Below are 12,573 nucleotides of genomic sequence, written 5' to 3' on the forward strand. Positions count from 1 at the left end.
CTCACTTTTCTCATCTCTAAAACAAGGCAGCAGATTCTACAATTCTAAAATTCATCTTTAACGGGTCTTTACTTATCTAAAGTAGTATTAGCAGTATTATTATAGACATCATTCTCATTATGATATATTCTATTATTACCATTTTTGCAAATGTAGTTTTTACTGAGAGTCTATATTATTCTGTTTTTCTTCTGTCCTATTTTATTTTCTGAAACATTTTAGCTCATAGATTTTTTTTCTTTTCCTAGTACTTTTCTTGTGGATTTGTTGAAGAAAGCATCAAGAGGCTCTTAAGGTTAATGGCAGTTGATTAATGAAATTACTGTATTTAAATAATGATCAGTGTCATTTAACAAAGTGCTAGTAACCCATTTGCACCATCTTTTAACCTGTTCCAGTCACTAGCCAATCTGCACAAGTAAGAGTGGCTCTCAGGAACAGAAAAACTTATTTTACCAGAATGTTCTATTGAGTGAATAATTACATTTCCAATAAATTTATTTTGGATACTTTAACAACTGCAAAATATTCTTTTAAAATTTTGATCCTAAAATGTCGCTGAGATATTCCATGGACAGGGCTAAGTACTCAATAGATTCTAAACTATAAAAAGAGGAATATTTATAAGCTTGGTACTGCCTGGACCTCTAAACACCTGGAATCATTTATTAAATGGTATCAGGTAGGGTTTGTTGGTAGCAAGCAATGAAAATTAACTCAAGTGAATTTATTGGAAAGATAGCATAGCTCCAAGAAGGAAAAGAGAAACTTTATGAGACAGGCTGAAGAAATAACAGGAACCAGAATGGCTCAGGACGCATAGGTATATTAGATACAGGAACAAACACCTACAAGAGTTAAGGATTCATTAGGGATGAATTAGCTCCAAACATTCCAGTTGTGTAGACAGTGTCACTCAGCATGCAATTCCAATCCCTTCTCTCTTCTTCCACTACTAGAAATCAGGAAATGAAAGTACATAGTATCCCAGTCTCAGCTAGGGGTATCTATGTGACACAGTTCAAGCCCTGGGCAGAATTTTGCAACCCTCTACTCTTTCTATCTGGAAGGTGGAAGTGATGCCTGGAGGGGCAGAAGCTAATCAATCTATAACCATGACAGCTGCAATCACAGGCTTTGGCTTCCTGACAATATCAATTGACAGAGAGCGCTAAATGTGTTGGAAACTGCAAGTTGTCCTAATTGACAAGAAGACAGAATTTGAGACCAGATGATGCTTAAGAGGTGAGGGTACAATCATGCAGGGCCTGGTTAATCCCACTAGGAGCTCAGCCCTCCTACAGGTGACAGTGCAGGATCATTAAAAGGTTAGAAAATGAAGGGTTATGACCAGCATCTCTTTTATAGGGAGTCCATGGTTTCAGTGTGATGGATGTTTCAAAAGGGAATGGATCTGGAGGCAGGAAGTTCAATTAGTAGGTTGCCACAGATTGTGTATGTGTTCACTGCTGGCAAACTTCTCAAAGGGAAAGGATATTGCTTTGGACTGAATATCTGTGTCCTCCCCCCACCCCAAATTCATATGTTGAAACCTAACATCCAGTGTGATGGTAGTAGAAGGTAGGGCCTTTAGGAGGTAATTAGGTCATGAAAGAAAAACCCTCTGGGTACCTGGATGGCTCAGTCGGTTAAGTGTCTACCTTTGGCTCAGACCATGATCCCGGGGTCTTGGGATCGAGCCCCAGGTCAGGCTCCTTGCTTGGCAGGGAGCCTGCTTCTCCCTCTCCCTCTGCCTGCCACTCCCTCTGCTTGTGCTGTGCGCTCTCTCTCTCTGTCAAATAAATAAATGGAATCTTAAAAAAAAAAAAAAAAAAAAGGAAAGAAAGAAGTAAATAAATAAATAAATAAAAGCCCTCATGAGTAAGATAATGTCCTTAAGAAAGAAACCCTAGAGAGTTCCTTTGCCCCTTCTGTCATGTGAGGGCACAGCAAGAAGATCAACCAGGAAGCAGGCTCTCACCAGACACTGAATCTGATGGGTCCTTATCTTGGACTTACCAGTCTCCAGAACTGTGAGGAATAAATGTCTTTTTTTTAAGATGTTTATTTATTTATTTGTATATGTATTTGAGAGCACACAAGCAGGGTGAGCAGCAGGCAGAGGGAGAAGCAGGCTCTCCGCTGAGCAAGGAGCCCAGTGCGGGACTCGATCCCAGGACCCAGAGATCATGACTTGAGCCAAAGGCAGACGCTTAACCAACTGAGCCACCCAGACATCTCGAGAAATAAATTTCTGTTGTTCATAAGCCGCCTAGTCTGTGGTGCTTTGTTATAGCTGCCCTAATGGACTAAGACAGGCATCATCTTATTCTACACCCGAGTTCCTTAGCAGAGCAAAATTAGGACAGGGGAGGCTCATGACACTCAAGAGGAAAGGACACCTCCTGACATTCAGCAGGGAGAAGAATGTCATCCTTGTGGTCATTAATTAGTACACATCAGAGGCTATTTGAAAAGGGTATTTATAGATTACATTATAAAAGGATTACTGTACATATCCGGTAAAACATTAAGGAGATGTTTTGTTAATTTTAACTTCCTTTCTTCAACTACTGAAAAGCAGCACTGTCTAATTATGGAAGAGCAGAGTTTTCTCATCGATCTCTAGTGTCTAGGACAATGTCTGGAATATGCTTTGTGCTCAAGCAATATCTGTTTATTTTGTATGTGCAGGCACTGTTCTAAGGACAAATTCTTATAACAAACCTTATGCAGATGATTCAATTATCCTGATTTAAATATGAGAAAACAGGCCAAGGAATCCTAAGATTCAAACTGAGATCCATTTGACTACAAGGCGCATCATTTTAATTATTCTGTTATAACGCATTGTGGGACCTATGGATTATCCAAGTGATAATATCCAGCAGATAATTAAAAATAAGTGGCTGAAGGGGTGCCTGGGTGGCTCAGTCAGTTAAGCATCTGCCTTCAGCTCGGGTCATGATCCCAGGGTCCTGGGATGAAGCCCACATAGGGCTCCCTGCTCTGTGGGGGGGGAGGGGGGTTGTCTGCTACTCCCTCTCCCTCTACCCCTCCTCCCTGCTTGTTTTTTTTTTTCTCTGTCTCTCTCAAATAAATAAAACCTTAAAAAAAAAATAAGTGGTGGAGTTTAAGAGAAAAATCTAGCATACAGATGCACATTTCACAATCATTTAAGCACTGAAGTTGTAATGGAAGGTAAAGGAGTGGAATAACATCACCTGGGCAGTGACCTTCAAACCTTTGGACTACAGTCATAAAAAAATTCTTTAATAGTGACCCACCACACACACACACAAATGCATGTGTATGTGTGTCTCCTGTAATAATACCCATCTTTATTAAATGTGATATATTTTATCATTTTTAATTGTTTTCTTCTATGCAATTCTATTTCATTTAAAAATGCTTCTTGCAATCCATTAGGCTCGATTACATGATCCAATAATGGCTTGTGCTCTGCAGTTTGAAACCCACTGCCTTTAGTAAGCTGTGGTGAAGAAGCTGCCAACTGGGGACCCACTGACCATATTTGGCATGGAGGTGTGTTCACTTTGGCCAGCATACTCATTTCTGGCATACAGATATGTTATACTTGAGAAAAATTTGAAATATTGGCGACTTCACATAAAAATTTATATAAAAGAATCTGGATTTCCAAATTCTTTTGAGAAACGGCAACTCTTCTCTAGTAGTCCTATTACCCATCTGCAGACACTGACTGTAGCTGGGAAGCAGCTGCCTCCTCCTACCGCCCCCCCCCCAAGCCTCCTACATGGTTATCTCCCTGACTCTGAGGATCAGCTGCCATTTAAGGTCGTGCTTGTGTTCTTTCTGTTGTTATTTCCTTATAAGAGAAAAGGCAGTTCTTGACCGTATCAAAGAGTAAGAGAACCACATATTTTTGTCGCATACAGCCTGCTTCAGTTATTTATGCTACCTTCAGATCCGTGTAAGCACTTTGGTTTGTGATTCACGGTATAGCATGTTAACGGCTGAGTCAAGGATGGAAGACTGGCCAATACCCACACAAAGGGAAAGAGGAAAAGGAGCCCAGAGAGTTACTAAAAAAGAATAACCAGATGGTCAAGAGCAAACCCAGAAGAATAGGATGTTAAGGACAGGAGGGATCAAGAGCATCCAATTCAGGCTGTATGGTTGCTCTTAAGTCAAAGGCATTTGTGGATTTCATTGGCAGAACTTCCAAAGAAGATCCTGCTCTCTTTAGATGATTCATCTCCATGTCTGATTCCCACTGTCAGGAAGAAACATAAATAAAGGATTTCACAGAGGGGGACCTGTCTTAACATGCCAGGATTTAGAGGATGCGGATACTAAATGCGGTAGCCAGATGTTATTTTGGTGGCAGTGTCTTTTGGATTGAACAAGAATGTGGCTCCCACACATGTCCTGCTATTTAGAGTAAAGTTCAGGAGACAGAAGTGGGCAGGGAAGCTCCTGTCTCAGTGTGGATTGGGACTGAGCCCTTCAGCATAACGTTAGCCATCCATTAGCATGTCTCAAATCACCTGCCACTGATGGGTCCAAGAGCCTGGCACAATAACTGAGCTCAGAACTGTGGCATGATAATATTCTTACTAAGCTTTGAGTCTGTCCTAGCGGCAGCTCATTGTCACGGCACATCACTGGGGTGGACACTAAGATGAGCTGAAGTCCTAGGAATAAGGCTTTGAGAGGTTTTAGGTACTCTAAGGGAGTCATTTGCAAATCAGCATTAACTGAGGGTACTCAATAATACAGATAACCTGAGGAAATCGGAAGTTTTAAATTTTGAGTGTATCACGAAAGAATTAAAATCTGCTTGGGAATTAATGATGAATGTTCAAAGGAGGGGAACAAATTAAGCTTTGCTGTAATTTTCCAAAAAATGCTAAACTCTGACCCCAAAACAGAAATAATTTTAAAAAGGATTTCTGCTTTATCACTAATCTTTTTTGTTGTTGTTTAATAATAAGGGAGAAGAAGAAACAAAAAGAAAAGACAGACTATTCTTGCCTAACTGTCATTCTTGGAAGCAGGGGAGTGTTTGCTTTTCTTTTGTTCTTTCAAATCCCAGGGGAGCTGTGCAGGCTGGAGTTTCTCTTTGCCTTTTCATCTGCCGGGAAATAGCACACAAAGGCAAGGCTTCCCTGAGCAGGACAGAGACATTTGTGTTTTCTTTTTTCTATTCCCTGTTGAGCAGAGGCTTAAAAAAAAAAAAAAAAAAAATCTTCCCACTGTGCTTCTCTTGTGTTGTAAGCACCATGACTTGTGTTTTCATTCTTTATATATCACATTTCCCATGTTTTACCGTGTTAGCGAGTTAAAATTAATGCACATTTTAAAGTGTTCACAAGTGGAAAGTCTTTATTCCTTTGATTATGAATAAAGGTAGAGCTGCTAAAATATTTTCAGGGTAAATTTGCCTAGAATTAATATACATAAAATATTCTATATGTGACATAGCCAACCACTGCATGAACAAATCAAATCTCTAAGATCTAAGATTTTACAGTAAATAAAATCATACATATACATAATAAACATCATAATGAGAATTACATTTCCTGCAGAGTTATTGTCAAGTATAGGGCAAAATAGCCAACATGACATAGAGGGCAAAAATGACTTATTAGTACTTAACAGTCTTAAAGAGAATCACTTTCTTACCCCCCAAACTCTCATCAATCAAAGCCCTTCCTAGGGAGGGAGACCAAGAATATGGCTAGTTTAACTAAAATCTCCCCACAGGAAGCATGAGGCTAAGAAGGAAGGAGAGGCTCCTTAAGAGGATCTAGTAGATCTGGTACAGACCTAAGAAAGATACTTGTACTCAGGCAGGTTGGCAGGGGAAGATAGATTGAGAGAATGAGGGGCCATGCGTGTTTGGGATACCTAGCAAAGGATAAATACATGGTAGCTCTTGTGATTGGGATAGATATGGCCCCCAATTGCAATAGATCTTGTTATTTATAATACTGATACTTTACATGTATTTTGCCTATCTTTTATTCTTTTTTTTCAAGAGAATATTAAATCGTTTATTGATTACACATGATAATGGATGATACACAAGCTTTAATCCTATCTATAATTTTATCTGATACCATAATTCAATTTAGATATATTGCGTAGGATGTGCCAACAATCATATTAATAACCAAATAAACTCCAGGACTTTGCTTGGGTGACCCTTTTAATGGTGAACTCCAGGTCACAACACAGTAACTGTCAGTTCAACTACACCAAGGTTTGTGGAGACAATGGCTTCTGTGCCCAAGCAGGTTGCAAATCAATTTCGAATGGAACCTGGCATCACCCTGAAGGAATTCTACCTTCACACTGTTGGGGTAGTATACCAAGATGGCTTCCGAGTAGACTAACTTTACACGGCACATTTAAAAAAAGACATTTATTCAGCATCATGATCAGACTATTACATTTAGAAATCAACAGCATGGGTGCAAAAAAAAAAAAAAATCTACATTAAAACACTTTGTTGGAATGCTTTACACTTTCCACAGAACAGAAACTAAAATAACCTGTTATACAATTAGTCACAAATACAGTCCTCGAGTTTTTTGCCCATACACATGAGTATTCTCTAAAACATGTCTTCTTTGTAGCAGCGAGGCCCTGCCACCACTGTGCTTGGCTGAGTTCGCAAATCTGTTGTGACCTGTAGCTTCCCTGTCACTTCTCTGGCTCTCCTCTCCTGCTAAGCCTTGTTTCCTGGCAGTAATGAAAACCTCCTGCCGCTGCCGTAGCTCCTGCTGCTGCTGGAACCACCACAGCCACCTTGGTTTCGTGGTTTGGCAAAGTATTGGCCTCCACCACCATAGGAGCAGAGCTTCTGCCTCCAAAATTTCCTCCTTTCATGGGTCCAAAATTTGAGGATTGATTGCTGTAATTGCCAAAATCATTATAGCTTCCGCCACCTCCAAAGTTGCTTCCATCATTACCAAATCTGTTATAGCCATCCCCACTGCCACCATATCCACCACCACCTCGACTGCCACCAAAGCCACCTCGACCACGGAAGTTCCCTCCATGACCAAAGTTGTCATTCCCACCAAAACCACCTCCACGACCACCACCAAGTTTCCAGAACCACTTCGACCTCTTTGGCTGGATGAAGCACTAGCCATCTCTTGCTTAGATAGGGCTTTCCTTACTTCACAGTTGTGGCCATTCACAGTATGGTATTTTTGAATGACAATCTTGTCTACAGAGTCATGGTCATCAAATGTTACAAAAGCAAAACCTCTCTTTTTGCCACTGCCTCGGTCAGTCATGATCTCGATCACTTCAATTTTCCCATACTGTTCAAAATGATCTCTTAGATGATGTTCTTCAGTGTCTTCTTTAATGCCACCAGCAAAAATCTTCTTCACAGTTAAGTGGGCACCAGGTCTTTGAGAATCTTCTCTTGAGACAGCCCTCTTTGGTTCCACAACTCTTCCATCCACCTTGCGTTCAAGGCTGCATCCACCTCCTCCATAGTGGCATACGTGACAAACCCAAAGCCTCTGGAACGCTTGGTGTTTGGATCTCTCATTACCACACAGTCCGTTAGTGTTCCCCATTGCTCAAAATGGCTCCTCAGATTCTCATCAGTTGTTTCAAAGCTCAAAACTCCGATGAAGAGCTTCCACAGCTGTTCAGGCTCTTTGGGAGACTCTGACTTAGACATGACAGCGGTGGAGGGGAGACTTTAACGATGCTTATTCGGCGTCCACGGGCAGAAAAAAGCCCTATCTTTTATTCTTTGAAGTATACTTGTGTATTGTGTCATATGATCCTCAGAAAAACTTGGTGAGGCAGTAATAGAAGGCTATAATTTTATTAATATTCTCATTTTACGGGTAAAGAAACAAGGCTTAGAGACCTGCCCACTCAGTGAGGGTGTACAACTTCTGGATTTAGAGTCCAAATCTTCTGTCTCTGCTCTGATGAGTTTTCGCAAAGGGAGATCACATGATTATGAACCCTTGGCCTTGCAGTGAAGCCTTGTTCTTTCATCAGTGTTTTACATCTCCCTATCGATACCTGAGATCATTAGGCTTTTGCCTGGCTCTTTATATTTTATGGGGTTAATTATAACCAGTCTTGAGGTTGTCATCACCTTTCCCTAGCCATTCATTGAGTCAATAACCATTTATCAAAAGAGAAAATAGAAGACATTCAATATATGATTATTGAATCAATGGAAAGACTGGCTATGGGCAGCAAGATCAATGTATTTCCGGGTCATGGCTAATCATAAAATATAAAAAGCAGTAATTTGCTTCTCACATTTTTTTGATTTTATGGTGATAAGACAAGACCCACCTTCCGCTATAAAGATCCCAAAGGCTAGAAACTATTTTTTTTCATAATTTACCTTCAACTATGGCTGTAAACAGGTAGCTGAGATTGTTGCTGCAAGGAAATCAAGCATGGAAAAGGAGAAGTAAAGAAACACAGGCAGGAGGGTTCAGTCTGAGTGTTAGATCAGCAGCAACCAGCGTCCAGTAGCAGCAATGGTGAGGACAACCATAGTAGAATGTCTGGTGCCCGTGAATAGCAGGGCTGAGGGTGGCATTTTTCTGGTCAGTTTCTTGGTGTCACTTTCATTGTGATTCTGACTCTCCAGCTGTGCTTCCTGCCTATCTTCTAAGCCTATTTCTCCAGCTATCCTGGCTCTTCTGAGAGCCATGTGATAGCCTTCCAGTAAATGCCTTTCTGCCTAAATGGGCTAGAGTTAGTTTCTGTTGCTTGCAAATAAAAAAATCCCAATTGATGCATTGCACAGCGGATTTATTTGTTCAAGTATCTATGGACTGAGTAATGTGTGCTCATCACTACCCTAGATATTAAGGATACAGCAGTGAATATGATCCACAAGATAGTTGCTTTTATGAAGATGAAACTTTAGTTAGGAGTAGAAAGACCATAAATAAGAAAATAAATAATGAATAAAATAATGTCAGCTAGTGACAAGTGTTATGGAGGAAAAAAAGCACGGGCCTAGGGGAAAGTAACTAGGCAGCAAGGCTGTTCTGCTCTGGATTGGGAGGTTTTAGAACATCTCTCTGAGGAGATGGTATTTGACCTGAGACCTGAGTGAAAAACAGTAACAACAACAACAAAACAGTAATAGGTAAGTCTTTAGGGCAAGACATTCCAGGTGAAGGGAACGGCAAGCAGGAGCAAGTGTCCTAAGATGGGAATGAATTTGATGTGTTTGAGCAACAGTAAAAAGGAAAGTATGGGTAGAGCCCAGTGTAGAAGCGGGGAGGATTGTAAGATGAAGTCAGAGGCCAGAGACTGTAGGGCCTTGTAGCCTGTGGTTAGGGGTTCTGATTTTATTCTAAGCACGACAGGCAGCCATTTGAGGGTTTTAGGTAAGGAAGTGAAAGGAATTGATTCATATTCTGAAAAGATGGTTGGATCACAAAAAGACGAGGGTGGAAACCACAAGACCTGTTGGATGCAAAAATCCAGACCAGATGGAGTTTAGCAGGGACAAAGTGAAGAAAGTGTATGCCTCCAACAGCTTCTCTTACACCTCTGGAGAACAATTTATGATAATCAAGGGCACTGTGGGCCAAGGCCACCATGTAAATTGCTTGAATAAACACTTCCACTTCCAAGCAATTGAGAAAGTCAAGGCAGTTTCTTTGTTTAATTTTTGTGTAATTTTCCATTCCATTCAGCTGAAAAGAACAGTCAGGCAAACATCACCGCTCAGTTCTTCAGCTTTGTGATAGAAGCAGAGCATTACTCCCCCAAAGCCAAAATTCATTTTCTGCACACTGAGATGTTTTCTTGGTTAATTCAAGGTTTCATGACAAAGCATGCTTGCTTCAAATTGTAGAAATATAGGCTGGTCAAAGTCATTATTCAAACAGTTGTCTTAATCTAAAATATTTATGTATAAATGTATAATACTGTTTTGTGTATATTTAAACAAGGCAGATATTTTAGAAACATGGTGCCTGGTGTTCCCTCAAGTTCTTTATAATCAACTCCATAAAACCCATACAAAAAATTATCAACAGCAAATACTGATTACTTATCACTATTTATTGATTCTATTAATACTTCTGTGAAACTCTACCTAATCTTAAATAAAATAAGAACATATAAGAACAGTTTATGAAATAATTCAACAAAAAAGAGTTCTTATTTTGCCTGTCACAACAATATGGAATTTTTTGGTGCTTTTAAAAATTACTGATGGACAACAAGATGGGTAATTAGGATATTATCTAATTAATAAATTGACTCACTTTGTCTCCATGTATAACTGTTTTGACTTTGAAATGATCAGTAAGATCAGTCAAATAATTGTCAACTCAGCTAATACATTTTTTAGTCCTCTTTGGATGAATTATTTCCTCTCAATTAATTATGCCTGAAGGAGATGTATTTTCGTATTTAGCTGTGCCGAATGTCATTTTAAAATTTACCTTGTGGGACGCCTGGGTGGCTCAGTCGTTAAGCATCTGCCTTCGGCTCGGGTCATGATCCCAGGGTCCTGGGATTGAGCCCCGCATCGGGCTCCCTGCTCAGCTGGGAGTCTGCTTCTCCCGCTCCCCCTGCTTGTGTTCCCTCTCTAGCTGTCTCTCTCTCTGTGTCAAATAAATCAATAAAATCTTTAAAAAAAAAAAAGAATAAAATAAAATAAAGTAAAATTTACCTTGCAAGGACAGGGCCTTATGGAACTAAGTTTTAATTGGTCATAGTGGAAATACTGGTAACATCAATTTGATCTTAGGCAAAAAGATCAAAACTAAGAGCTCAAAAGATAAGATTCAGGTAGTAGTAAAGGGACAGGATCTAAGTTTTATGGAAAGCATACACTATATTAAATATTGTGCTAGGCATACTAAATATATAACCTCACCTATTTAAGACAAGAGCCCTACAAGGAAGACTTTAGCCTATAGGTAAGGCAGCTTCAAAGGAAGACTTATCTCATGAATGGCTGAACCAAGATTAAAATCTGCGTCTATCTATCTACAAATATTTTGTACTTTCTACAGATTCTCGTTAATTCTCCTGTAATGTTCCTTTAGTGGTTAAGTCCACCTTTTTCCTGCCCCACCCCTACTCTAACTAGAACTTTTCACACTATAGGTAAGTGCACCTGACACCTTAAAAAATATTTGCTTTTCTTCTGATTGTGAAAGTGATATATATACTTGCAGAAACCTTGGGAACCACAGAGGAATTTTAAAAAGTAAATATCATATGTTCTTGGAACATAAAAATAACCTCCATAAAGATTTTGATGTCCTTAATGTCTTTCTCTTCAGTATTTTTCATATAAAGTGGGGATTACATTTCAGCTCTAATTTTGTATTCTGCTGTGTTTATCTGTTATGGTATCATTATCTTTTTTTCTAGTTCACCAAATATCCTTTGAAAATGTAATATTTAGGGATGCCTGGGTGGCTCAGTCGGTTAAGTGTCTGCCTTCTGCTTGAGTCATGATCCCAAGGTCCTGGCATGGAGTCCCAGAATCAGGCTCCTTGCTTAGCAGGGAGCCTGCTTCTCCCTCTGCCTGCCCCTCCCCCTGCTGTGCATGCTCTCCCTCCCTCTCCCTCTCTGAAAATAAATAAAATAAAATAAGAAAAAAGAAAATGTAATATTTATATGGTGCATTTAATCATTCTCTCATATAGGAATATTATAATCTTAATCAATTTTTCCTCTTATTTAATCATATTATGGTAAGCATACCCATTTGCCCACTTTTCTGATTATTTGCTGAAAATACATTCCTATAAATAGAAAATCACTGTATTTAAAACACATATTTTTAAAAACGCTTTTAATACATTTTGCCAAATTTCTCTGGTTGTTCTCCATAAAAGTTGTAACAATTTGTTCTCTTACCCGTCTTCAACATGCTACACCCACAAAATAACTGCAAATTTGAGAAGCAAAAATGGCATCTAATTATGGTCTTAATTTGAATTTTAGCTTACTAGTGCATTTGGATCTTTTAAAATATGTTTATTTGTTCTTTGCATTTCTTCTGTAAGTTGGCCTCATGTTTTTTGGCTTTTTCCTGCTAATTTGAGTTGGAGAATGTTTGCGTCCTCTTTTTAAATTTTCTTGAAGGGTTTTTATATGAATAGAATGATCTGGTTTTAGAATGTTTGCTAGGAATTCACCTGTAAATCCATTTCCCCTGATTTATTCTTTGTAGATAGATTTTATAATGTTGATTCAATTTGTTCAATGGTTATAATACATAGTTTTTTTTTTAGTTCATTTTGGTAAGTTCTATTTTTCTAGGAATATATCAATTTTATCTAAGGTTTACATTTTACTGGCATAAAGTTGATTTTTAAGATTTCTTTGGAGATTAAATAATTTTCCTGTTTTATTTGGCTCTTAGTTTCGCTTAGAATTTTCTTACAATAAATATTATTTTTTGGTGACTGTTTTGTTTTAGGTAGTTAAGCTTATCAATCTTGTTCCCCTCCCCCACTTTGGCCTACCTAAAAAAAAAGTTCAAATCAAGTTACTCTTGGGGAGTCTGGGTGGCTCAGTCGGTTGGGCGTCTGCCTTCAG

General features: G+C 39.1%; 1 pseudogene; it reads right to left on the reverse strand.

Annotated features, from left to right (window-relative positions):
• Positions 1–6,721: 6,721 nt before the first annotated feature.
• Positions 6,722–7,696, reverse strand: LOC116628989 (annotated as a pseudogene).
• Between the last annotated feature and the right edge of the window lie 4,877 nt (positions 7,697–12,573).

This window comes from Phoca vitulina, unplaced genomic scaffold (assembly GCF_004348235.1).
Source record: "Phoca vitulina isolate PV1807 unplaced genomic scaffold, GSC_HSeal_1.0 scaffold166, whole genome shotgun sequence".
Lineage (NCBI taxonomy): Eukaryota > Metazoa > Chordata > Mammalia > Carnivora > Phocidae > Phoca > Phoca vitulina.